The following is a 26,789-nucleotide window of genomic DNA, read 5'->3' on the forward strand; positions in this document are numbered from 1 at the left end:
AGCTCTGCCGCCGGGGCGCCTCTGGAAAGCTCTCCCGAGTACGTCATGCTGCTCGCTCACGCAGCGCGGTCCCGCCCGCACCCCGGTGCGGCCTGAGTTCCCTTTTTTTTGTCCCCTCCGCGAACTGTAAATGGGCTGAGCCGGACGGGATTTGTCGGTTCCGGAGGCAGCGGCCTGCAGGGCCGAAGCCTGTCAGCCGCGCCGGGGTCGTTGTGATCGTATCGGCCTGTTTGCCTTTTTTAGGCACGGGTTATCGCCGTGTGTGGATCCGGTTCTCGCTCGCCTGGGTCCGCCCCCGCGGGAGAAGCCGGGGGGGGGGGGACCGCCTGTCCTTATCACACGGGGTCGTGGGTGTTCGGGACTCCCCCTTCCTGCGGTGGCTATGGGTGGAAGAACTGTAGGTGATGTTCCTTGGATGATTAGAGGGGGGGGAAGCGGAAGAGGCCGTGGGGACTTCGGTTAGCAGGTGGTGGTGTCTTGCTTGGCTGCAGCCGGGCTGCCCAGGTGCAGAAATTCCGGGGGTTGTGGATCCCCGAAGCGGCGTGGTGGGGCCGGCTTGGTGTGGGCGTTGCCATGGCGACAGGGCTTTGAACCGTCCCTCCCCTGCGTCGTGATTGGCCGCCCTGGTTTATCCGGCTCTCTCCGTGCCCACCCCCATCCAGGATTCCTGGATTGGTTAATCCAGGCGCACTCAGGGGTGTGTGTCTTTCTGTGCTGATACTTACAGGCGTGCTCACTGCAGTGCAGATTTTCAGGTTACATGCTGCATCCAGGAGCAGAGATGTTGTTTTTTATTTTTGTTTGAGGGGCACAGATCTCCCATCTGCAGCTTCACACCACGAGTGCCAGCAACAGCTGGTGCTGGGCCAGGCAAAACCGGGAGCTGGGAACTCCCTGGTCTCCTGTACGGGTCGCGGAGAGCCAAGTACTGGAACCGCCCGTCCCCCTCTACCTCCCCCTGTGCACATTAGCACGAGGCCGAAATTGGGAGCAGAGCGGCGACTCAAACCCAGGGACTCCAGTATGGACCACCCAGTGCCCTAGGTGGCACCTTCACCACCACCAAGGAGCACGGTGTCTGTACCACTCGCACCCATTTGGCCATGCAAATTATTGCTGCTCTTACATAATCTTACTGGTTTTGAGCATTCGATTATTGGCTTTTTTGCCTTTTCCCATAATTCAGCCATGGCTTTACCTTGAGGTTCCTCTGCCAGAAACTAACGCTCCATTTTGTTGTGTATCAATACACTGAGCACTGAGGTCAGGGACGTGGCAAAAGAAAGAAACTTGCAGCTTTGCATCATGTCCAGTGTAGCATCCAGCACCCCTGCCTCTGGAACACGCAGTATTTCAGTGTTCTCTGGCAGCTGAGGTGCTTGCTGTGCGAGGTAGAGCGAGCACACATTTGGCAGAGCCTTGTGTTTTTCTTCTGTGATAGCAAGACCGATCTGTCTCCCAGAGTTCTTGTGAGGGTTGCTAGATGCATGTATGTGCCAGTGCTGTGTAAAGTGCTCTCTGTAAACAGAATGACCCACGCTTACTAATTCTGTTACCCTCTTACCTTGGGAAAGGAAGAGTTTCTACCTTGTGGGAAGAACAGATGAACAAACTCAGATCCAAAATTAAATAGCAGAGTTTTTTCCTTGGTGTAGATAGTATTAATATAGCCTTATTAGCATACGTACATTGCCAGATTTGAAGGGTTTTTAGGGTAACCAGCTCATCAGTTTGTCTTGGTTTTTCCTGGTTCCAGTATTGAATGTGTCCTGGAAAGGCCCTCTGTCCCGGGCCAACCTGGACAGTTGGTTGTCCCTGGATTGTTTTCAGTGCTTTGAGAGGGGAGGGTGAACAGAGTGGGAATGCAGACTCCTGCTACAGGGAGACACTTTGGGTTCCCTGCAGCTGGAGGCTACTGTGCACAAGAAAAGGGATGCTCTGTGCAGGAGGAGCTGGGTCAGCACCTGAAATTCAGCCTTTCCATGGTCAGACTTACTGTTTTATTCATCTTGAATGCTCTTCCAGCTCTCAGTCCCCACACATGGTTGTTTGTTTGTTTTTCTTATTTTAATAATTTTTAAAAATGTATTTGGAAGTCAGAGAGACAGATCTTCATCTACTGGTTCATTCCCTAAATGCCTGTGACAACCAGGGCTGGGCCAGGCCAAAGCCAGGAGCCAGAGCTCCACCCATGTCTTCCATGAGGGTCGTGGGGGCCCAACAACTTGAGCCATGGCCTGCTGCCTTCCAGGGCACACAGTAGAAGGAAGCTAGAGCTGGAACTTGAACCCAGGTACCCCACTATGGCATGTGGGCATTGGACATGGTCACTTAATCACTGCACCAAACTTCTACCCCAGCTTTTGTTTTCAATGTATTCAAAATGTATTTAATTGTGATATTTTCCAATTAAATGTAAGAATACTTCCTGGACTCCTTACCCATAAGAACTGTCCATGAAGATAATGAGAACATTATTTAATTGTGACCTGTGTCTCTAACCAAGGCTTTACCGAACTTTTTCCTACTTCAGATTCCACTGGTTCTTTTCACAACCTGAATCTCTTATCAGTCTGATGAAGCCTACTGCCTCCGTGATTTGGTGCACGTATTTGTAATCATAAACATGCTACATTTCATTCAGAGGTTAGTGAAAATAAGCATGTTGTTTTTCTTTTTAAATATGTTTATTGACTTATTTGAAAGAGTGTAGGAGACAGAGCATCCATCTGCCAGTTCGCTTCCTAAATGCTTGCATTAGCCAGGACTGGGCCAGGCTGAAGCCAGGAGCCAGGAACCCCAGCCAGGTCTCCCACGTAGGTGACACGTCACCTGCTGCCTCCCGGGGTGTGCATTAGCAGGAAGTTAGCCCTGGAGTGGAGGGAGGGCTGGACCACAGGCACTCTGACACGGATGTTGGAATCCCGGGGGTGGCTTAACCCGCACCACAGTGCCTGCCTCAGGACGTCTTGTTTTTCTGCCCCAGGTCATAGACCCCGTGTCGCTCTGTGGAGTCTGCCCCTTCCCACTGCCCCAGGTCATAGACCCCCGTGTTGCCCTGTGGAGTCCGCCCCTTCCCCTGCCCCAGTTCATAGACCCCCATGTCGCCCTGTGGAGTCCGCCCCTTCCCACTGCCCTGGCGGTTATCTTCCCACCAGCTTCCCCTTTGCCTTCTTTCACCTGGACTTTCTCAGTGCCACACCTGGCTGCCTTCATAACCATCACAAGTCTGTCCCTGCCACCAACAGGTACCTCCGCCTGGTTCACTTAAACAGCAGAAATGTTTCTCACAGTTCTGGATCTAGGCATTGGTGGATTCTGTGTCTGGTGAAGGCTCACTTTGCTTCCAGGACGGCACCCCCAGGCTGCATCCGCAGACGACCGAAGGGCACAGTTGTATGTCCTCAGTGGCAGGAGTGACGGGGCCAGGCAGCTCTCTGGAGCCTCTTTATAAGGGTGTTAACCCCTTCCCGAGAGCAGAGTCCCATGACTCATTCCCAGAAGGCCCCAGCACCCAGGGGTCTAAGTTATAATAAACAAGTTTTGGAGGGACACAGACTTTGAAACCGGAGCAGTTTCCCATGTCTTGGTCATCATGTCCCTGTCCAAAAACTTCAGCTTCCTGTGGCTGCTAGGATCAAGTCTTTAGGAGATCTTCAGGGTCCTCTAACCGACCACCCTTTGCATCATCTAGATTTCAGCTATGTGAGTTCTACTTCAATCTTTGTGCTCTCCCTCCCTGCATCCTTTATTCCTGTTCTCATCATCTTGAACCTAACACAGTTCTAAGGACCTTGAACTTCACTTTAAATGTGATGTCAGCCAAGATAAATCCTCCCTTTGGCAGGCTCCTTCAGCACTTTGATCTTCTGTTGCCATGTGCTGCTTTTATTATGGATATTTTATTAATCATTCTATAAATATTTGTCAACATTTGTGAATGTGGTCCTATACTAGGGAGACATGAGGATGTAAAATGAAACAAATTTGGACATTGGCTTTTAAAAGACTTAATATTTTAGGTTGGGCAGTAGACAATGTGAACCTAAGTAACAGTTCTCCAAGGTGAAAGAAAATAAGTATTTCAAGAGTCCAGAGAGTACACTGTGCTGGAGGGATCCAAACAAGCTTTGTGGAGGAGGTGGCACCCAGCTGGGAGGATCAGCACCCTATATGGATGTACAGGGAAGGCATTCCACAGAGAGGGAGTGCCAGGAACACAGGCAGAGACTGGAAAGAGCAGAGTGTAGGGAGAAGGGAAGCGGTCCAGTCTGTTATGACGTCATGAAAGATGAGGCTGTGTCAGTTTTGTTAAGATAGTGAGTGGTGGCTACACCTTCCAGGCAGAAGGTGAGGCATCCTGTAAGCATGGAACTCAGAAGAGACTGACAAAATCAAGATTGACTTTTTAAAAATATTTATATATTTATTTGAAAGGCAGAGTAAGAGAGAGAGAGAGAGAGAGAGAGAGGTCCTCCATCCACTGGTTTACTCCACAAATGGCTGCAACGGCTGAAGTTGAACCCATCTGAAGCCAGGAGCCTGGAGCTTCCTCCAGGTCTCCCACTTGGATGCAGGGGCTCAAGGACTTGGGCCATCCTTCACTGCTTTCCCAGGCCACAGCAGAGAACTGGATTGGAAGTAGAGCAGCTGGGACTTGAACAGGCACCCATATGGGATGCCAGCACGGCAGGCAGTGGCCCCAAAATCAAGATTGATTTAAGAATAATAACTTGGTAGCAAAGTAAGAGGTGAATTCTACAGGGAGAGACTGTAGACAGATTATTGAAGATAATAAGGATAATAGCAACCACTGAGCACGTGGAGTGTGCCATGCAATGTATTCACTTGCAGTGCCACATGCATTGCTCATAAAAATCCTGTAATTTGCTCCTTCTAACAAATAAGGAAATTTGGACTTAGATAACAATCATTCAATAAATAAGTAAATAAAAAGATAAGTAACTTGTTTGGGTTCACCCATGATAACAGAACTGGAAGTTGAACTTAATTACTGTCTGGTAGTTGGTCCAAGAGTTCATTATAGTCTGAAGATGTTAGCAGTGAGTCTAGAGGAGAAGACACTCTGTATTTTTGTACTCTAAAGTAGAGAACAAAAAAGCAACAGGTATCACTATAGCTGGACTGAATTTCTGGACCTTCAATTTTTCTCTCTTCATATGTCTTCTAGATCTTTTTCTGTAGGAAAGAATTAAGGGGCAGGTGTTGTGGTTAGGTTAAGCTGTTGCTTGGGACACCTGCATCACATCTCATTGGAGCAGTTCAAGTCCTGCTAAGCACCTCGGAAGGCAGCAGGGGATCGCCAAGTAGTTGGGTTCTTGCCATCCACATGGGAGACTTGGGTAGAGCTCCTGGCTCCTGGCTTTGGTTCTGGCCTAGTCCTGGCTATTGGAGGCACTTGGAGAGTGAACCAGTGGATAGAGGATCTCTTTCTGTGTGTCATCTGTCTTTCAAATAAATATATCAATATTAAAGATTTAAGGTACCAGGGCCAGTGCTGTGGTGCAGTGGGTTAAAGCCCCAGCCTGCAGTGCCGGCATCCCATATGGGCGCTGGTTGGTGTCCTGGCTGCTCTTCTTCCGATCCAGCTCTCTGCTATGGCCTGGAAAAGCAGTAGAAGATGGCCCAAGTCCTTGGGCCCCTGCACCCGCGTGGGAGACCTAGAAGAAGCTCCTGGCTCCTGGTTTCGGATCAGCTCAGCTCTGGCCGTTGCAGTCATTTGGGGAGTGAACCAGCAGAATGGAAGCCCTCTCTCTCTCTGGCTCTACCTCTCTCTGTAACTGTCTTTCAAATATATAAAATAATTCTTTAAAAAAAAGATTTAAGATACCAGTAAGCAAAATACATGACTACATAAAGTGTATTGCCTCACTTTAAGGAAACTCAGAGGCAAAACAGAGAACGTGTACTGTGATACTGTGAAATACAAAGTTGGTTTTTGGCCCCTTTTTCTTACATATTCCTAAAGTCTTTGGAATCTCCAAAGTGACAGCATCTTTTTCTGTGCTAACGAGTTCACCTATTGGCTGGCAGCCTTACTCCGCAGACTCTGGGCAGGGGGAATGACTGAAGGTTAAGTTGATCCAAGTGGTGAAACCTCTATTAAAACCCAAAGTAGAGGGTACAGAGGTTTCTTTCTTTCATTTTTTTTTTTTAAGATTTATTTATTTATTTGAAAGAGTTACATAGAGAAGGAGAGGCAGAGAGAGAGAGAGAGAGGATCTTCCATCTGCTATCTGTTGGTTCACTCCCCAGTTGGCCACAATGGCCAGAGCTGTGCCAATCTCAAGCCAGGAGCCAGGAGCTTCCTCCAGGTCTCCCACGCGAGTGCAGGGGCCCAAGAACTTGGGCCATCTTCAACTGCTTTCCCAGGCCATAGCAGAAGGCTGGATCGGAAGTGGAGCAGCCAGGACTAGAACCGGCACCCATATGGAATGCCAGCACTGGAGGCGGCGGCTTTACCTGCCATGCTACAGAGCTGGGCCCATGGAGGTTTCTTGAGAGTGCCTTGCCCAGAGAGAACATGGAAGCTCTGCACTACTTCTGCCCTTCCTTGCCCTTTGCGTCTCTTTGTGTCCCATAATATTCTTCATAATAAACCAGTAACTGGTAAGCGTTTCCCTGAGTACTCTGAGCCATTCAGTCACATTAATCAAAACCCATCAATGGGTATTGGGAACCCTCTTTTATAGCTTGTTGCTTCAGCACAGATAAAATAACCTGGAGTTTGTGGCTGGCACCTACAGGGGGGATATTCTTGGAAACTGAACCCCAAATTTGTGGGATCTCCACGTGGACAGTGTCAGAAATGAAATGAATTAGAGATACCCAGCTTGTCAGAACTGATTTCTTGCCTGCTGGTGGGGAGAGATCCCCACATATCACAGGAATCTGTGGGGACTGTTATGGTGTGAGAGCAGGGGAATAGATGCCAGTTGAGCTTGGCTTGTTGCTGGGATGTCTCATAAACAGAAGGAAGTAGCAGGGGCCGGCACTGTGGCGTGGTGGGTTAACACCCTGGCTTGAAGCACTGGCATCCCATATGGGTGCCAGTTCGAGTCCCAGCTGCTCCACTTCCAATCCAGCTCTCTGCTGTGGCCTGGGAAATCAGTAGAAGATGGCCCAACTTGGGCCCCTGTACTCACATGGGAGACCCGGAAGAAGCTCCTGGCTCCTGGCTCCTGGTTCCTGGCTTCGGATTGGCGCAGCTCTGGCCATTGTGGCCAACTGGGGAGTGAACCGTTAGATGGAAGGCCTCTCTCTCTCTCTCTCTCTCTCTCTCTCTCTCTCTCTCTCTCTCTCTTCTCTCTTTCTCTCTCTGCCTCTCCTTTCTCTGTTAACTCTGACTTTATATAAATAAATAAATAAAAATCTTTAAAAAAAAATAAGGAAGTAGCAGCAATACTGGACTGGAGATATACCTTTATGCTTCCAGAAGCTCCCATTGGGCACATTTCTTAAATGTGAGCTGGAATTTTTCAAGCAAGGCATCTGTGGGTGAAAATACCTTTCTTGGTGGGCCGGTTCTATAGCTTATCAGTTTAAGCCACTGCCAGTGATGGTGGCATCCCATATGGGCACCGATTCAAATCCAGCTGCTCCACTTCCAGTCTAGCTCCCTGCTAATGTGCTTTGGAAAGCAGTGGAAAATGGCCCAAGTGCTTGGGCTCCTGCACCCACATAGGAGACCCAAAAGTTCCTGGCTCCTGGTTTTGGCCTGGCCCAGCTCCAGCCATTGTGGCCTCTTGGGGGTGGTGGTGGTGGTAAATCAATGAATGGAAGATCGATCTCTAACTCTGCCTTTCAAATAAGTATTTAAAAAAAAAAAAAGATGGTAAAAAAAATGTTCTTGGGCTAGTGCCTGTTTTAGGATGTGTAATGGTTTCATAGCACTGGGGAGTGATTTTTCTGTCCTCTTTCAAGTGTGGAAATTTTCACATTGTTGACAGAAAAACTAAAATTGAAGTCTGAGTGTATCAAAAAGCCCTTCAAACCTAGTGGCGGCTGGTGCCACAGCTCACTAGGCTAATCGTCCACCTGCGGCGCCAGCACCCTGGGTTCTAGTCCCGATCGGGGTGCCAGATTCTGTCCCGGTTGCTCCTCTTCCAGTCCAGCTCTCTGCTGTGGCCCGGGAGGGCAGTGGAGGATGGCCCAAGTGCTTGGGTCCCTGTACCCGCATGGGAGACCAGGAAGAAGCACCTGGCTCCTGGCTTCAGATCGGCACAGTGCGCCGGCCGTGGTGGCCATTTGAGGGGTGAACCAACAGAAGGAAGATCTTTCTTTGTCTCTCTCTCTCTCACTGTCTAACTCTGCCTGTAAAAAAACAAAAAACAAAAAACAAAAAAAAAAAAACCTAGTGGCACCCAGAAGCAATCACCTTCAAGAGTACTAGTATACTTTTTATAACACATCAACTGCTTTCTCCCCTATACTAATATTCTTACATTGTTTAGGTATGTTTCATCATTCCAATTATATCACAAATTCCTTAGAAATAGAAATTACATTTTTTAAAAAAAGATTTATTTGTTTATTTGGAAGAGTTAGAGAGAGAGAAACAGAGAGACCTTTCATCTTTGCTGGTTCACTCTCCAAATGGCTGCGACAGCTGGAGCTAGGCCAGACTGAAGCCAGGAGCCAGGAGCTCCTTTAGGTCCCCACATGGGTGCAGGGGCCCAAGCACTTGGACCATCTTCTGCTGCTTTTCCCAGGCCATTAGCAGGGAGGTGGATCAGAAGTGAAGCAGCTGGGACATTAACCTGCGCCTATATGGGATACTGCTATGCCACAACACTGGCCCGAGGAAATTATATTTTTAAAAATTCCTGCCACCTGCATCATTTCCTGCATATGATTATTCAGTTTTGATTTGCTGTTTCTCTCAATTTTTCTCTGATTTATCTTTCCTACTCAACACTTTTTTAAAAAAATTTGTTTATTTTACTTGAAAGTCAGAGTTACACACAGAGAGAAGGAGAGGCAACGAGAGAGAGAGAGAGGTCTTCCATCCTCTGGTTCACTCTCCAATTGGCTGCAACAGCTGGAGCTGAGCAGATCTGAAGCCAGGAGCCAGGAGCCTCCTCTGGGCCTTCCACGTGGGGCAGGGGCCCAAGGACTTGAGCCATCCTTTACTGCTTTCCCAGGCCATAGCAGAGAGCTGGATCAGAAGTGGAGCAGCTGGGCCTCAAACCGGCACCCATAGGGGATGCCGGCACCGCAGGCAGTGGCCTTACCAGCTACGCCACAGTGCCAACCCCAACACATTTTTTTTTAAGTTTTTTTTTTTTTTAATTTATTTGAAATGCTGAGTGAGAGAAATCTTCCATCTGCTGGTTCACTCCCCAAATGGCTGCAACTGCTGGGACTGGGCCAGGCCAAAGCCAGGAGCCTGGAACTCCATCAGGTCTCCCACATGGATAGCAGGAGCCAACCAATTGGGCCATATTCTGCTGCCTTCTGAGGCCACTAGCAGGGAGCTGGATCAGGAGTGGAACAGCCAGGACTAGATCCAGCGCTTATTTGAGAAGCCAGTGTCACAGGCAGCAGTGTCACCTACCACAGCAGTATTTTCTAACTTTCATTACAGGGAGATTAATGAAGAGGAACCCTGTCACCCGATGTGTGTATATGACAGCTATGAATCTGTGTCAAATGTGTGTTGCAGAGCACACAGAACAAAAGCTGTCATTTGAGAATGTTTTCTGTACGTGAATCAACAGTGGAATAACTGGACATTGAAGTATGTTTACAGTAGTTCACAGTTCCTTCCTTCACCTGGGAATTTGTTGCAATTTTTATATTTAAGTAAGACAAGGGTATTGAGATGCCCCAAAAGGAACAGGTTCCAAGTGACTTTTAGGAATCTTATATGATCGATTTTTCTTGCTAGATGAGGTCCATCTTAAATGATAAAATGATCTAATCATAGCATAAAGAGTTCCACAGGCAGTGCACACATCATCAGGATCATCAGTGAACATTACTATGGTTCTGTTGCAAAGTCCTTAGGAGGTACCAAGTTTGCAAAAACTTACACATAGCCTTGCACCTGAGTGCTCAGGATTGGGCTGTAACCTGCATGAAGGCAGACACCATGATTTTATTCACGTTGTTTTTTGTTACACCTGTGTTGTCCTGCACCTTCAATACCTAGAGCCACATCTGGCATACAGTAAGTGCTAAATCAGTACATGCTGAGCATCTGAATCACCCATGTGGGTGGCAGGGGCCCAAGTACTTGGGCGTCTTCTGCTGCTTTCCCAGGCCATTATCAGAGGGATAGGTCGGGAGTGGAGCAGCCAGGACTCAAACTGGTGCTTATATGGGATGCCCACATAACAAGCAGTAGCTTAACCACTGTGCCACAACGCCAGCCCTTGGGTAAGTTTCCACATATATTCTGAATGAAACTCTTCCTGTGAGTTGTCTATGAAGAGACTTTAAGCTGTAAAACCAGCTATAGGTAAAGATTTACCACAACAGAATGTGAAAGAAAAGAAGCTACAAACAGAATGAGATTATAACAGTATTTATTAAATAAGAATTCCTAGACCACTGTGTTTACCAGGTCCATCCTTTAATACCATATACAATGTGGTTTGTTGTGTCTATTATATAGTTTTTTTTTTTATTCCAAAACAATGTAAATGAATAGAGAGGGCTCTTTTCTGGTACAATCTTGCACTTCCCATTAATCTTTCTACATCTGGTTTCCAATGAAGTACTATATGCAACCATCAAACAAGTTGTCATTCAGATGCTCATCTTTTTTCTTTTAATTTTTTATTTTGACACAACTTCAGATTCACAGAAAAGTTACAAGAATGGTACAAAGTTCCCAGGGACCTTTCATCCCAATTTCCCAAATGTTAACGTTTGCCACCTCGGTGCACGTGCGTGCTCTCTCCATGGCAGATGTGAGGCACCTTGGTCCCTAGATATTGCAGTGTATAATTCTGGAAACAAGGTCATTCTATTATATAATCTAATCCTAGCACAATGATCAGAATCAGGAATGGATACAACACTGATATCTAATACTGTGTAGCCAGAGGTCCTCATTCAAATGTTGCCAATTGTCCCAGTTAGTGCTCTTCATGGCAAAAAATCCTGGACTATTCATTGCATCCAATGGTGATTTCTAATCTCGTTTAACCTGCAATCATTCTTCCACCTTTGATTTTTAAGACACTGGCTAATTTACTGATTTCTACCAGTCAATATGCTGAGAATTTTTAAGGAAGTGAATATATTTCAAGTAGCTGAATTAGTCATTGTCAGAATGTACAGGAAAAGGTTTAGGTGCTAATTATCTTATGTTACATGCATTCAGAAAATCATGCCCACAGAAATGATAAGAGCAAAGGGTGAGAAAAAAAACAATTTAGAATTCTAGACTTCCCTGTACTAACCCAATCCAATCTCTTTATAGATGAAAAATGGGAGAAAATAGAACAAAACAGGTTTTATCAAAAGTGCCAGCTGTCCTGCTTCCTGGATCTGTGTACCTTTCTCTATAGCATGCTGCATGGAAAAAAGTTATCACAAAACTCTAAAAGCAGTTCCTTGGTTTATTTTTCATGAATTCCACCTACTGTGTTTAACTTGCCCATAAGAATTCTGCTTAGCAGCGATCTCTGTATGTTACCTGTTGTCATACGTAATGATATTTGATTTATATCATAGTATTTATAATCTAATACTTGTCCTGCATAGGAGTTAAATGTATCTTAGGACCATGTACATGGTATTTCAATAGCACTGTGACACTTTTTCAGATACAGTGTAACATGATTGTTATGTAAGTCCTGGAGGACCAGGTGAGCTGCAGGCTATGTCCTGAGGAAGAGGAAACTTAACCAGGCAGGTACCTGCTCTAAGTTTCCCATCAAAGTGTCCCTGACAACCCAGGACGCTGAGCGGGGCTGACCGCTGTTGGCCTGCAGGAGTAGTCTGATTTTGCCTGCACAAAGCTGTATAAATTTCCTTGAAACATGATGCATTTTGTGTTTAGAAGTCATATATTTTATATGCTAATTCAAAAGATACTCCCTTCCCCAGATCAGCCAAGAGATAGTACTGATTTATCCTGCGGCTTCAAGTACCACTGTACATCACACCCTGCTGTGAGAACCGCAGTTTCCAGACCCTGGCAGTTCTGGCCCTAATCAGTGAGCAGACCTGACAGGAGCCCCTCCCTCTCCTTCCCAGGCTGCAGTAACGGCGAGAGGCCTTGTCTCCACTTGGTGGAGCCACAAGACAGAAACAGCCTGAATCCCCAGGTGTCCCTGCTTGGCAGTTCCCTGGACGACTTGCAAACCAAGGCAGGTTTTGCAGGAGGGAGAAACAGACCTGAGTGTTTCAGCTTTGATACTGCAGCTCAGCCTGGTCAGTCCTGATCATACAGCCTGCCTTCTGTGTGGCCCAGAAATCAGCTTTCCACACTTGCACTGTTGGCAAACCTGGTGCAGTGGCCCACTCGCTACATTTTGTGACTGATGACCAAGTGGCCTTCTGTGATAGCACAGGTGTCATAGGTACCTTAGAAGCTATCTTAGTGCCTAGAACGTTAGATCTGCCATAAGGGAGGTTTGGCTGACAAATGGTGTGCCCTTTATTCAGAAAAGTTAATAATGTAAGCCTTTCAAGAAAGTGTGATCTTCACTGTAATTCAGCTGACCACATATTGCTGAGTATTTGCGGTGCCTGAGTTTGAGGCCCGACTTTGTCTCCTTCTAACACAGACCCTGGGAGGCAGCAGTGGTGGCTCAGGTAGCAGTGGGCCTGCCACTAATGTGGGAGACCTGGATTAAGTTCTTGGTGCCCAACAATTACAAGTGTTTGGGGAGTGAACTAGTCTCTCTCACAAGGCCCAGTACTGAGTGCCACATTATCTTATCATTCCCACCCTTACAGGATTGTGCACAGCCTGCAAGTGGTAGAGTGATATGAGTCCAGTTCTCTCTGGTTTCAAACTTCTGCTTGCTTTTGCTTCAATTTGCAAATTTCTCTGATGTTGTGGAGTTGGGGACCCACAGTTGAGGGTGGCTTCACTCCTCCTATAAGAATGACTCAGAATGGTCATGGTGATACTACAGATTGTGTCATTTTAAGTTCTAAGAGATTCCTAGAAGCCTACTACCAGATTTTCAGCTAACCTTCCTCCAGGCTCTGGGGACAGCTCTCTAGCATACTTTCATTTTCCTAGCAATAAGGAAAACATTTTTTTTTTTAATTTTTGACAGGCAGAGTGGACAGTGAGAGAGAGAGATAGAGAGAAAGGTCTTCTTTTTGCCGTTGGTTCACCCTCCAATGGCCGCCGCGGTAGCGCGCTGCGGCCGGCGCACCGCACTGATCCGATGGCAGGAGCCAGGTGCTTCTCCTGGTCTCCCATGGGGTGCAGGGCCCAAGCACTTGGGCCATCCTCCACTGCACTCCCGGGCCACAGCAGAGAGCTGGCCTGGAAGAGGGGCAACCGGGACAGGATCGGTGCCCCGACCGGGACTAGAACCCGGTGTGCCGGCGCCGCAAGGCGGAGGATTAGCCTGTTAAGCCACGGCGCCGGCCAGGAAAACATTTTAAATTGTGACAGCTGCAGAGGAAGTTTGTGTGGAGTCACAATTCTTTCTACAGGGGTCTCAGCCTCTACTGAGTTTGTGTATCAGCAAACTGAATCGATGGCACAAATTACTTGTAATAATACTGCTTGGCAAATTCTATGCATGGATTCTGTACAGAAATCTAAAGTCTGCTCTCCAGAGCAAGGTCAAGCTGGGTCATTATCTCTTATTTAACAACTCAGTGTCCTCATTTCCTTAAAAGCAAAGTGGGAGGTGAGAGTTTGGCCTAGAAGTTAAGCTGCTGGTTAGGGTGCCAACAGCCCACATCAGAGCCCCTGAGTTCCTCTCCTGAGCTCTTTGTCCATGCAGACCCTGGGAGGCAGCAGGTGATGGCTCAGGTACTTGGGTTCCACCACCCACATGGGAAAACCTGGACTGAGTTCCTCACTCCTGGCTTTTGTTGGCATTTTGGGAATAAACTGGTAGATGGGAACTCTTAAATAAAAACAAAATCACCAGAACTGCCTCTTGAAGTGTTGAGCTTAGATTTTCCCAGTCATATAATTTTGCATTTGCTGCCTCTTCAGGACAGGTGGCAGGTGGCAGGCCATGTAGACAGTGTTGTGTGGTGGCTCCTGGCTCTCAGGGGTGGTGCACTTTTTTCTTGCCAAGGACCATTTAGATTTTTTTTTAAAAAAGATTTATTTATTTGAGAGGCAGAGTTACAGAAAGAGAAGTATCTTCCATCCATTGGTTCAGTCCCCAAATGGTTGCAACAGCCAGAGCTGGACTGATCTTTAGTCAGGAGCCAGGAGCTTCTTCCAGATCTCCTACGTGAGTGTACAGACCCAAGCACTTGGGTCATCTTCCACTACTTTCCCAATGCACTTAGCACTTAGCAGGGAGCTGGATTGCAAGTGGAGCAGCTGGGACTCAAACCAGCGCCCACATGGGATGCAAGCACTGCAGGCAGCAGCTTTATTCACTATGCCACAGTGCAGCCCCCATTTAGTTACTTATAACATCATTCATGGGCCATACAAAATTATGAACTTGAAAAATTAGCCTGCTATATATGTATTGAATTTTGAATTGACAGGGCCAGACCAAATGTTTTCAAAGGTCTTACAAAGCCTGAGGCCAGACATTCCCTACCCCCATAGGTTCTTGGTCTCCATGCAAGAAAGAATTCAAGAAAGAGACCTAGATAAATGCAAGCAGGAAAGTGAGATTCCTTTGAAGCAAAAGTACACACTCAAGGAATGAGCACGGGCAAGCTCCAGAGAGAAGGAGCGGCCATCAGCAAGGTTCAAGCAGTCCTCTAGGATCTGGAGCCATAGGGGCTGCTGTCTGGACAGGACTCAATCAGATGTTCAAAGGGTGGAGTTAGGGATGGGGCTTGAGTTCCGGCCACTTCTGTGCTGTTTCTGGATATCTCGGAAGTGTCATGGTGTCAGGTGCATGATGGGAGTGGGAGCATCAGCCATGGTAATTATAATGAAGTAAAAGTCATCACAAGGATGCAGACTGCAGCCATGTTGGATATTTATAATTGGCACTGGTTGTAACGTTGCAGCATCATAGACCTTGTGGTTTCCACTTAAACAGAAGGGGAGGGAAATTTGAGCAGTAGGTGGAAGAGGATTTTGGAGGTGCTGACTGGGCTGTCACATGGGTCAGCAGCTGTAGCAGGCTGGGCAGGGCAGTTCCTCTGGCTATTACCACCTCCCTGCCTCCATCAGAAGAAATAGCTGTGACCCACTCAAAACCAGACTTCCTGTTTGAGGTGATGGGTATCATTCCACACTGAATATATGTATATTGAAAAGTCACACTGGAGCCCATCATGATGTACAGTTATGGGTCAGTTAAAACACCAGACTAGCAGATGGCCTATGGTGGGGTAGGAATGTTTAAAAAACCATAGCAACAACTGTTGGACCTCTCAGTTGTAGAGATGCCCACTTGCTCGAGAGGACGCCCAAAAATCCAGACTCCAGACCAGTTGATGCAAAAAGCATGAGGTATTTATTGTACGTTTGCGCAAACGGGCCCCCACCTAAGGCGGTGAGGAGCCCTGAGCGGCAGTTTCACACAGGTTATATAGAGGGATAATTAGCATACCGGAGAAGGCTGAGGAGAGTGCTGAGAGAACCAGCTGAAGAGAATGCTGAGGAGAGTACTGAGGGAACCAGCTGAAGAGAATGCTGAGGAGAGTACTGAGGGAACCAGCTGAAGAGAATGCTGAGGAGAGTACTGAGACTCTTCGAAGGGGGAGTGGCAGCTCTGCTCTGGGCATGCCTAGAGGTTCTCTAAAGGGGATAGACTTTTCCTTCCCAGAGAACGTGCCCGCTGGACCCTGGGGAACATCTAACCTCTTAAGAAGCCCCTGATATCTGCCCAGGCCTAGTTTCTTGTCCCTCTCCCCCATAAGGGTCCTTCATTCCCTCCTTTTCTTTTTGCAAAGATTTTAATCTTAAAATCTATTGAACCGGCCTGGGGAGAACCTGCCTCACTGGAGGGAGGAAACTCTGTTCTTACTGGACTGGGTTAGGTTCCACGTTAACAATTGCGGAACATGGGGATTGGAAAAACAATGGGGAAAGGCCAGGAACATCATAAATATTAAACAGTTTTTGAAAGTCTTAGCTTGAGTGGGTTCTGAGTGCGCTGGAGCTTCCATTTGGCTGGTCTATCCGGATCCTCGGGGCCCTGGGGAGGTGGTGCTTGCTTCACGTGTGGGGCGTGGACCCAAGCAGCGATTCCGTCGACCTTGAGAGCGGTGGGAGTTGTCAACAGCACAGTGAAGGGGCCTTTCCACCGGGGCTCTAGAGTCTTAGATTGGTGCCTTCAAACATACACAGCATCACCGATTTGGAAAGGATGTGGAATGGTTGTCGTCTTGGGTTGGTAGGCTGCTGCAAGAGGTTTCCAGACCTGGTTCTGGATGATCTGGAGTGCTCTCAACCGGGCCTGTAACTTAAGGGCATCGGCAACGGAGTCACTGGCAAGGTCAAGCAAGCCTGCTACTGGTGGGGGCCCTCCATAAAGGATTTCGTATGGTGTCAGCCCGCAATGAGAGGGCGTGTTTCGGACCCGGAACAACACCATAGGGAGGAGTTGGACCCAGTCTTTAACACCAGTCTCCAACGCTAATTTGGTCAAGGTCTCTTTAATTATTCTGTTCATTCTTTCTACCTGTCCTGAACTTTGGGGTCTATAGGCACAGTGCAATTTCCAATTTATGCCTAATGCTTTGGCCACCAACTGACTTACCTGGGAGACAAACGCTGGGCCATTGTCGGACCCAATTACCTTAGGCAAGCCGAACCGGGGGAAGATCTCCTCTATGATCTTCTTGACGACCACCTGGGCGGTTTCCCGTTTTGTGGGGAATGCCTCAGTCCATCCGGAGAAGGTGTCTACAAAAACTAGAAGATACTTATTCCCATAACTGCCCGGCCTTATCTCAGTGAAATCGACCTCCCAGTTGATTCCTGGTCGGTCTCCTCTTACCCTAGCTCCCTCCGGGAGCTTGAGGTGTCTGGCATTTACCTTGGCACACGGAACACAGGATTCAGTCACCTGCTGGGCTAAAGAGTCAAATCCGGGGATGTAGTAAGACTGCCTATCTTCCTGTAAGGCTGCTTTTAGCTTTTTGTATCCCAAATGAGTCCATTGATGGAGGCTGGTAATTATTTCTTTAGCCAATTGGTGTGGCAAGACTATTTTCTCTCCGAGCCTCCAAACCCTTATTTGTTCATCATACTCTGCACCGAGCCGCTGAATCGTATCTAAGTCTTGGTCCGAATAGAGGAAAGGTGGTTCCCTCGATACTTGGGTGGGCTCAATTGTCTTTAACGGGAGCACCTGTTGGCTCAGGGCTGCCGCCCTAGCGGCCTCGTCTGCCATCCTGTTTCCCCTTGCTACGAGGTCGTCTCCTCGTTGGTGCCCGGGGCAATGAATTGCTGAGGAGAATGCTGAGGAGAGTGGCAGCTCTGCTCAGTTTCAGCGGCAAGGAGGAGGTCGTCCACATATTGCAGGAGGACCAGGTCCGGATGGTTGACTCGGAAGTCGGCCAAATCTAGGTGCAGAGCTTCGTCAAACAAGGTAGGCGAGTTTTTAAATCCTTGGGGCAACCTTGTCCAGGTGAGTTGTCCTGAAAACCCGGTCTCTGGGTCTTTCCACTCAAAAGCAAAGATGGATTGGCTCTGAGGGCTCAGTCTTAAACAAAAGAATGCATCTTTTAGATTTAACACAGTGTACCATACGTGGGTCGGAGGCAAGGTACTTAGCAGATTGTAGGGGTTGGGCACTGTGGGATGCATATCCTCCGTTCTCCTGTTAACCTCCCGCAAGTCCTGTACCGGGCGGTAGTCACCCGTACCAGGCTTCTTTACTAGTTGTAGGGGGGTGTTCCAAGGTGAACGACAAGGTTTTAAAATGCCTAGGTGTAACAGTCTCCGGATATGTGGCCGGATACCTTCCTTAGCTTCCTTGCCCATCGGATATTGACGAACTGATACGGGAATGGCCATGGGCTTCAGATCTATGATCAAGGGAGGCCGGTTGACGGCCAGCCCTATTCCCGCAGTCTCTGCCCAGGCCTGAGGAAAATCTGTGAGCTTAAAGGCCCTTTTTCTGAAGTCAGTACCGAGTGCTGGGCTCCCGTGTCAATCAGGAAGGTTACCGGTCTGCCCCCCTCTTCAAGGGTTATCCTGGGCTCAGGGGGGGGGCTCCTGGCCCTGACTCACCTAGTCGTCTTCTTCCAGGGACAGGATTGGAACTGGTCTCCTCTTTGGTCCCTGTGTTTTCTTCGGGCAGTCTTTGACCCAGTGTCCTCTTTCTTTACAATAGGCACATTGATCTCTTTCCATCCGAGGCTTTCGTTTGTCTCCCAAGTCCCTATTCTGTCCTGGTCTACTCCTTTCTGTATCCTGCACTACGGTGGCCAAAATTCTACTAAGCTCTTGATTACGTCTTTTGTCTCTTTTGTCTTCCCTTTCCTCCTGCTCCTTGCAGATTCTTTCCTCCTTCTCCTCTCGGATCTCCCTTTTGTTATAAATCTTTTCTGCCTCCTTCATTAAATCTTGTACAATACGGTAGGCTTCCATTAATCTTTCTAGGAAGCCTGCCGGCGTTTCCTCAGCCCCCTGTACTACTGCACATACCTTGGCCAAATTGGTGGGGCGCTTTCCAGCCCCTCTGAGACCTGCAAGGAGAATCTGGTGGTAAAGACGAAGTCGCTCCCTACCAGCAACGGTGGTGTAGTCCCAATCAGGACGGGTTGAGGGAAACGCCTCCTCGATTTCATTTAGCAGTAGGGTCGGTCGGCCATCTGCTCCAGGGACGTTTTTCCGTGCCTCAAGGTAGACACGCTGCTTTTCCTCAGTAGTGAGGAGGGTCTGCAGGAGCTGCTGACAATCATCCCAGGTGGGCTGATGAGTCAATAAAATTGACTCAATCAGCCCAGTCAGAGCCTGGGGGTCCTGAGAGAAAGAGGGGTTATGGGTTTTCCAATTATAAAGATCGGAAGCAGAAAATGGCCAGTACTGCATCTGGCCAGCCACCGAGCGAAGAGGAAAAGCCTGCGAATTCCAGACGCTTCCCGAGCCCCCTGCCTGCCCCTGACGGAGGCGCAGGCGGCTGGAGGGCGGGGGAGGCGCTGAGACTTCTTCCCCTGCCCTCGTGGAATCAAGGGGTGGTGCAGAAGGTTGCACATCCCACTCTGGTTGTTGTGGAAGTTCCTGCGGGGGAGCAGGCTGGCCGGGAAGATAGGGTGGGGGAGAGTCAAAGCGCAGAAAGTCCTGATCAGCCGGAAGAACAGGTGGCTTGTCAGGTTTTGGATCTCGAATCTCCTTCAGAGGGTATAGGGAGGAGGTTGGCACAACCGGGATAGGAGGAGGGGGTAACGGGGTCCGTATGGGCTCCGTCGGGAAGGAGAAGGGTTCTATCCAGGGAGGGGGATTACGTGAAAGATCCTCCCACGTAGTAATGTAGGGCACCTGATCAGGGTGTCCATTTGATCCTGGCTGAAAGACCCGTGCCTTAATCTGTAAAATAATATCGAGGTTAAAAGTGCCGTTCCTTGGCCAGCCGACCTCGAAAGCCGGCCATTCTGAGGAACAGAATTTTGCCCATTGTTTCCTTTTAACCTCCAATGAGAGGTGGCGCGCGCGTTCTCGAACGTCCTTCCAGTGATCTAGAGTGAGACTTAAAGGGGTGGTTATTTGTTGACCCATGTGTGCAAGGATTTTAGCCCAAACAAAAAGAACAGCCAATGCACAAACATATACAATAAGTAAGACAAACCCCATGGCTTGCGCTAATTTTGGGAGCGGCTACCTGACCAGCCCTCCCCGGGAAGGAGGGAGACTTGGTCTCCGACCCACCTCCAGACCACCCCGGGTGCGTCTTCCGGGGGAACAGACCGAGGGTTTCCCCTCTCATCCCGGAGCGTCCTCCGGGGCACGGGCCAGGGGTTGCTGGGCACGCCTGCCTCCCCCACTGGTCCCGAACGGACCAGGGGTTGCAGGGCACGCCTGCCTCCCCCACTGGTCCCACAGAGTCAGGTCAGATACTGGCCAGTCAGAATACTTCAGTCAGAATCCAGTCAGAATACTCAAGACAAAGAACAACAGACAGAAAACACTTAATTATACCTCCAACTGGTCCTGCAGAGAATGGGTCTGAGGGCGACCTCGAGCCCCACGTTGGGTGCCAAAATGTTGGACCTCTCAGTTGTAGAGATGCCCACTTGCTCGAGAGGACGCCCAAAAATCCAGACTCCAGACCAGTTGATGCAAAAAGCATGAGGTATTTATTGTACGTTTGCGCAAACGGGCCCCCACCTAAGGCGGTGAGGAGCCCTGAGCGGCAGTTTCACACAGGTTATATAGAGGGATAATTAGCATACCGGAGAAGGCTGAGGAGAGTGCTGAGAGAACCAGCTGAAGAGAATGCTGAGGAGAGTACTGAGGGAACCAGCTGAAGAGAATGCTGAGGAGAGTACTGAGGGAACCAGCTGAAGAGAATGCTGAGGAGAGTACTGAGACTCTTCGAAGGGGGAGTGGCAGCTCTGCTCTGGGCATGCCTAGAGGTTCTCTAAAGGGGATAGACTTTTCCTTCCCAGAGAACGTGCCCACTGGACCCTGGGGAACATCTAACCTCTTAAGAAGCCCCTGATATCTGCCCAGGCCTAGTTTCTTGTCCCTCTCCCCCATAAGGGTCCTTCACAACAAAATACCAGAAGCTTCAGCAAGAGACACTGTTGACCCACAGATTGTGGCTGCGACTTTAAACTCAAAAGTCAAAACCAATTGATAAAATTTTTAAATAATAAACCTGAAAGAGTCAAATATTGACATTCAAAAGGAGTTTTTCCTATCAGAGGACCTTATTTTTGCAAAAACCATTATCTACCTTAGACAACACTTGGTGGTCTCAGACAGCTTGAGGCAGAGGCTCTCTGCATTTGGTCTGTCTTCATGTTCCCTTCAGACATGATGTGCATGGAGGGAGGAGTTACTGAGCGATGCCATGACTGGGAACGTGATACTCCCTTTCACTGCTAAGCAGATTGGTTGGTGGGTCTCATTTAATGCCAACTCCCAGAGCAGGTGAGAGTTGTAGAGTATGTCTGTGCACGCCCATGAAATACCCCAAGTGTGATTTGCTCAGGTGCATTTTCAGACAAAGCACAGGAGGAAAACACCCGTGCAGCTCCAAGTGCCCCCTTCCAGGAATCCACTCCTTGCTCCCGTGAGGAGCCACGGGAGAGGGAATTTACCCAGGGCGGAAAGTTCGCTGAACGGGCTGTGCTGCCTGTTTGAAAATTACTAGTTTCCAAGGCCCTTCAGAAACCAGGAATCCTATTAGCATGGCTTATGGAACAGTTTCCTACCTGCAGTGAAAAGTGATCACATCTGTCAGTCAGCACATCATTGCTCCAGTGTCTGAGTGAACGGGCTCTCTCCTCCAGAAGGAGTCACTCGTCCTAAACGAGTCGGCTCAGCCCAGTGCCTCTCCCTTGGTTGCTGACAAAGGCCCAGCTGCCGAAACCAGTGAGGAAGGCTGGAAAGGGTGAAGGAGCTTTCATTGGTTGGGCAGGGCAGGCAACTGCTCTGCTGAGCCACCTTCAAGCCTTCCCTGAAGACACAGGCACCCAGGCCAGGTTTCAAGTCCAAGGTTCTGACCACTGGCTGCATTCATAAAACCACTGAACTCTGACCCTTTCTTTCCCTTCTTTGCCAGTGCTGACTAAACTTTCCAGTGGAGCCTCATGGATTGGGGTCCCTGAGCACTCAACCGGGTCACTGTGGAGGGGCATCAAAGTAGCCCACTTTCAAGGATGGACAGGTTTGACAAGGATAGAAAATCAATTTGTATATGGGGAAAATTCCAGTATATTCGGACAATGTCTTTCCAGTCAGACTCCAAAGCCCCAGGGTTCAGAACTCCTGGAGTTGCACCTCCTGAAAAGCCAGCTCTACCCCGAGCTCCCGTTCATCTGAAATGCTGGAGGCTGACAGCGCCCTCTCAGTTCTATTGAGTCATTGCAGATGCTAGTCAGGAAAAGGACCAAGCCCTGGGACAGCTTCCCACACATCCGGGAGCAAGGCTAGTCAGTGGTTGGAAAGATGTCCATTAGCTCTAGAGCTGAGAGTATTTTTGTCACAAAAACATGGGGGAGGGAAGAGGTTCACACTGAATCTAAATTGACTAGGAGGTAAGAGAGGCGGGGGCGTGGGGAGTGGGCAGAGCTCCGGGACAGGCAGACAGGCTGCGAGGAGGAGTGATGGCAGCTGCTGGATCGGTCAGGGCTGCACAGAAACGGGATGCAGTGGCCCTGGTGGTCAGCTCTGATTTGAGCTCAGCTTTCCACACACATGCGGGAATGTCATGCTGTCTTCTGCTGAGTTCGCCCCATAGCTGTTAACTGGTTAACTTCCCCCTCTCCATCCTCTAGCCCCTGTAATTCAATTTAGGACATTTCAGATAGTTTTTTTCCTTCTTGTCACCCCAGGCTGAAAGGACTGGGACGCATGGTGTCTCCGCGGCCGGGAGAAGCCAGGCCAGGGCCCACGGGCAGTCCTGGGCCCAGGCTCGGGGTTTCTATACCTCAGTTTCTCCTAGCATGAAAGGAGAGCAGCAGGGAGTACCGAGGGCTCTCCTGTGGTGAAACCCTCCCCTCGCCGTGGGCACAGTTGGTTGTGCAGTCTGAATGTGGGCAGAACACTATAGGTGCATCCCTTTGGGAATAACGGTGTGGAGGAAGTCTCCAGAGTTTGCTTTTTGGAGCTCTAAAGAGCTTAATTGAAAGGTTTTAAAAGGGCTCCTTGAGGGTGGCAGGCAAAAGGGCATGGCCAAGTCCTGGGGGAAATTCAGTCATGTAGAATTACCGCAGATTGGAGTCTGAGCAGATCAACAAGGTGGGTCTGAGTCAGTGGTAGCTGGAGATGTTCCTGCCCTGGGGGATTCTCCATTATTGGCTGCAGGTGAAGACAGCACTCGCTTGCCAGAACCTTCTCCCACTGAGCACTGTGGACATGAAGCACAAACCTGCCTGCTGAGCCACCTCTTCCTGGTGGGTCTTCTGTATCAGGAGCAGCTAAGTGGACCTGCATAAATAACAGGGCTAGCACGGTTATGCAGCGTGGATCAGCCCCTGCTGTGTGTCCTCTGTTCAGCCCAAATGCAATATTAATACTGACCAGCACAGTGGACACCTACCTTAGCTGTGGACACGTTTACGCTCTCCGTGTAGAATGTGTCAGCAAGAAGACAGGAATTCTTTCTTCCAACATCATGCCTGGGGCCAGGTACGGATTCTAATGGCCGTTAAGCAAATACCTGAGATGATTCTTTGCCAGTTATTAATTTGAAATGTATTTTGTTTCCACTTTAGATTTACTTTGTGATCATATCAATGAAAAATGTTAACAGAAAGATGTGTACTTTATGGGCACCTATTACATTTGTCACCTGACTCTCAGTGCACTGCTGAAAGCAGCTTGGCAATGACAGTGCTTCCCTAAATAACAATTTTCACCGTAAGAACTAGGGCAATGATTCACCTATTTTTGACAAAGTACTTTGTTCAACACCTTTTGTGGACAGATTTTGACACTACGGGGTAGACATTTTACCTGCTCTTGACTCCTGATTCTAGCTTCCTGCTAATAGAGACCCTGGGAGGTAATGGACGATGGTTCCAATGATTGGGTCCCTGCTGCCCATAGGGGAGATCTAGACTGAGTTCCAGCTCCTGGCTCTGGCCCTCTCAGTCGTGGCCATTGTGGGCATTTGGGCTGTGAGCCGGCAGATGGAAGATCTCTCTGCCTGTTGATCTGTCTCTTACTGCCTCTCATAAATTTTAAAAATTATTTGTATGTTTGATTTTCTCCTTTTTAATGGTTTATATATTTATTTGAAATGCAGAGTTGCAGAGCAAGAGGGAGAGACAGAGAGAGAGAGATCTTCCATCCTCTGATTCACTTCCAAAATGGCCAGGAGCCAGGAGCTTCTTCCGGGTCTCCCACATGGGTACAGGGGTCCAAGTACTGAGGCCATCTTCCACTACTTTCTCAGGCCATAGCAGAGAGCAGAAGTAGAGCAACCAGGATATGAACTGGTGCCCATATGAGATTCTGGTACTGCAAGTGGCAGCTTTACCCACTATATCACAGCACCAGCCCCTGATTTCCAGTGTAACATTCCATATTCACTCTGTGAGTTTCAAGTGCTACTCTTTGCTGAGTGCGGATGGAACACCTAGAAATTGAGAATGAGAGAATGTGCACTTGACTGCTTTCTGCCTTTTTTTTTTTTTTTTAAACCTTGGAGAGCTCTCATCTTTCAAGGTTAAAGCATTGGAGAGCTTGGAGAGCTCCTTCTTTTCCAAGTTTCTGAACTTCTGTGCAGACAACTGCCAAACAGACGTTTCCAACTCTCAAGAGCCTCAGACCCTCATCCCCCTAAGTTATTCAGTCATCAAAACCAGGCCATCCATTCCTGGTCTTTGGTTCAGCCTTGAAGTGCTGGGTGTGGTCGGGAATGGAGAGAAGGCCAGGGGAGCCATTCCCGGTAGGAAAGCGGCAAACAGGAATCAGAGTGATGTGGTGGTGCCATGATGCCAGCCCGGGAGGAGTGGAGCAGTCAAACTTTGTATGCAAGTGATGGATACAGAGAGCGGCACTGCTGTATAGAATGGACTGGAAGGAGACAGGAGACACGGCAGGAGGCTGCTTGAACGTTACAGGTGTAGTGTAATGATCGTACCGGTCAACACGGCGGACCACTTCTACTCTTTTGAAGAGGAGAGGGTCATGGGCCCTTTGAGGATAGAATGAAAGCTATGCTCATCTTCACAGAAAAACCTGCATACATGTAGCAGGTGTTATGTACAAACTGAGGGAGTTCATTGTTCCAGCGGTGATGAAAGAAGTGGGATCGCTAAAGGAGACAGGAATATTTGCATTGTGTGAGTGCTGGGAATCAGTACAGAGACTTGGAAGGGGAGGGAACTGGGGAAAGGTGAAGGTTCAATTTCACACAACAGAATGTGGGAGTGGAGGGGACGGGGAGATCCGAGTCACCTGGTTAGGCCCTGAGAGTTTCCCTTCTGAGCACAAATGAGCGCCCTACGTTAATAAAAAGGCAGAAAGGAATCAAGCATTTCCTGGTGTGGATAACAGAAGCAATGTTTATGCAGCTAGTACTCCTAGAAGACTTTGGGATCACTGAGATAATAGCCACACATAAAACATAGACACTAGATGAATGGCAAAATAAGTCATTTCATTAGTATTAACAGTAAGCTTAAATAATAAACAGAAGTTGTGGTATTTAAAATCAGGATGGGAGCTGAGCATTTAAAATTATGGTTATAGGGCCAGGCCTTGGCACAGCTGTTACATTACTGTTTGAGATGCCTGCACCCCATATCAGAGTACTAGGATCAAGTCCTGAATCGCCAATTCCGATTTAGCTTCTTGCCAATACACACCCTGTGAGGCAGCTATGATGACTCAAGTACTTGGATGCCTGCCACCCGTATGAGAGGCCTGGATTGGGTTCCTGGCTCTTGGCTTCAGTCTGGCCCAGCCCTGGTTCTTGCAGGCATTTGGGGAGTGAATCAGAGGATCGAAGATCTGTCTTTTTCTTATTGCCTGCAGTGCCGGCATCCCATATGCTCACTGGTTCAAGTCCCAACTGTTCATCTTCTGAGACAGCTCCTTGCTATGGCCTGGGAAGGCAGTGGAAGATGGGCCAAGTGCTTGGGCACCTGCATGGGCACGGGAGACCCAGAAGCTCCTGGCTGTTGTGGCCATTTAGGGAGTAAACCTCTCTCTGCCTCTGCCTCTGTGTAACTCTGACTTTCAAATAGATCTTAATGAAAAGAAAAAGAAAGCAGGAGGGAAATAACAGCCAAGATTCCCAAACAGGCCAGTTTCCCACACATGATAATGAAATTTGCTCTGCTTTCCTCCTTATGGAAAAGGTAACCTTAAGTAGCCTGGTGTTAATCAGTTGCTTTTCTATCCTTCTGTCTCCCTGCTCCTGCCTGACAAGGAGAGTACCTTTGAAATGACCAATTTGGTTTTTGCTTCTGCTTTCTCCAGCACTTTTCTGTCCCTACCACCAAATTCCACAGCCCAGCTCGTTAGAACAGTTACACTATTTTATGAAATGAAGTGTTGTCCTATTCCAGAATCACACATAAAGCCAATGGAGAGCTTTACGTTTGTTGTCATCTTGTCTTTTGACCTAGATGACCTCCGCACTTAACATAGATGACCTCTGCACTTGACTCTTCCGGTCGGAATTGCTGTACGTGATGTTGGACACAGTGTGGACCTTTGCTGGGTCAGCGTTTTGTGTGGCTTTGCTTTGACTCTTTGAGGTTGTATTGTCCTTTCAGAAAGTGTCGCCTCGCTCTCCTCAGCTGACCTTTCCTCGTGTTCAGTCCTTGTGCTCTAGTAGCTGCCGCTCGTCTTTACAAACACCCGTCCTGCTACCGATGGACAAGCTACCACCTGAGATCCTGTGACTGACCAGCCTGTCCAGCAACTTCCTGTTTGGGTGAGTCCATGGATAACATGGATGAGATGACACAGGAAGTGAGGTTTGCTAAATACCTAGCCATAAGGAACCATGAAGTCCCATTGTGATTGGATGACATGTCACATGTTTAATACATGTCTATGA

At 48.5% G+C, this 26,789-nt stretch overlaps 1 long non-coding RNA gene across 1 annotated transcript; it reads left to right on the plus strand.

Moving 5' to 3' along the window:
- On the plus strand, nt 1–26,643 carry LOC133751414 (uncharacterized). The gene is made up of 3 exons (XR_009864816.1): nt 1–38; nt 2,534–2,646; nt 26,548–26,643. It is a non-coding gene; the product is annotated as an uncharacterized LOC133751414 (long non-coding RNA).
- Nucleotides 26,644–26,789: the final 146 nt, after the last annotated feature.

This window comes from Lepus europaeus, chromosome 22, assembly GCF_033115175.1.
Source record: "Lepus europaeus isolate LE1 chromosome 22, mLepTim1.pri, whole genome shotgun sequence".
Lineage (NCBI taxonomy): Eukaryota > Metazoa > Chordata > Mammalia > Lagomorpha > Leporidae > Lepus > Lepus europaeus.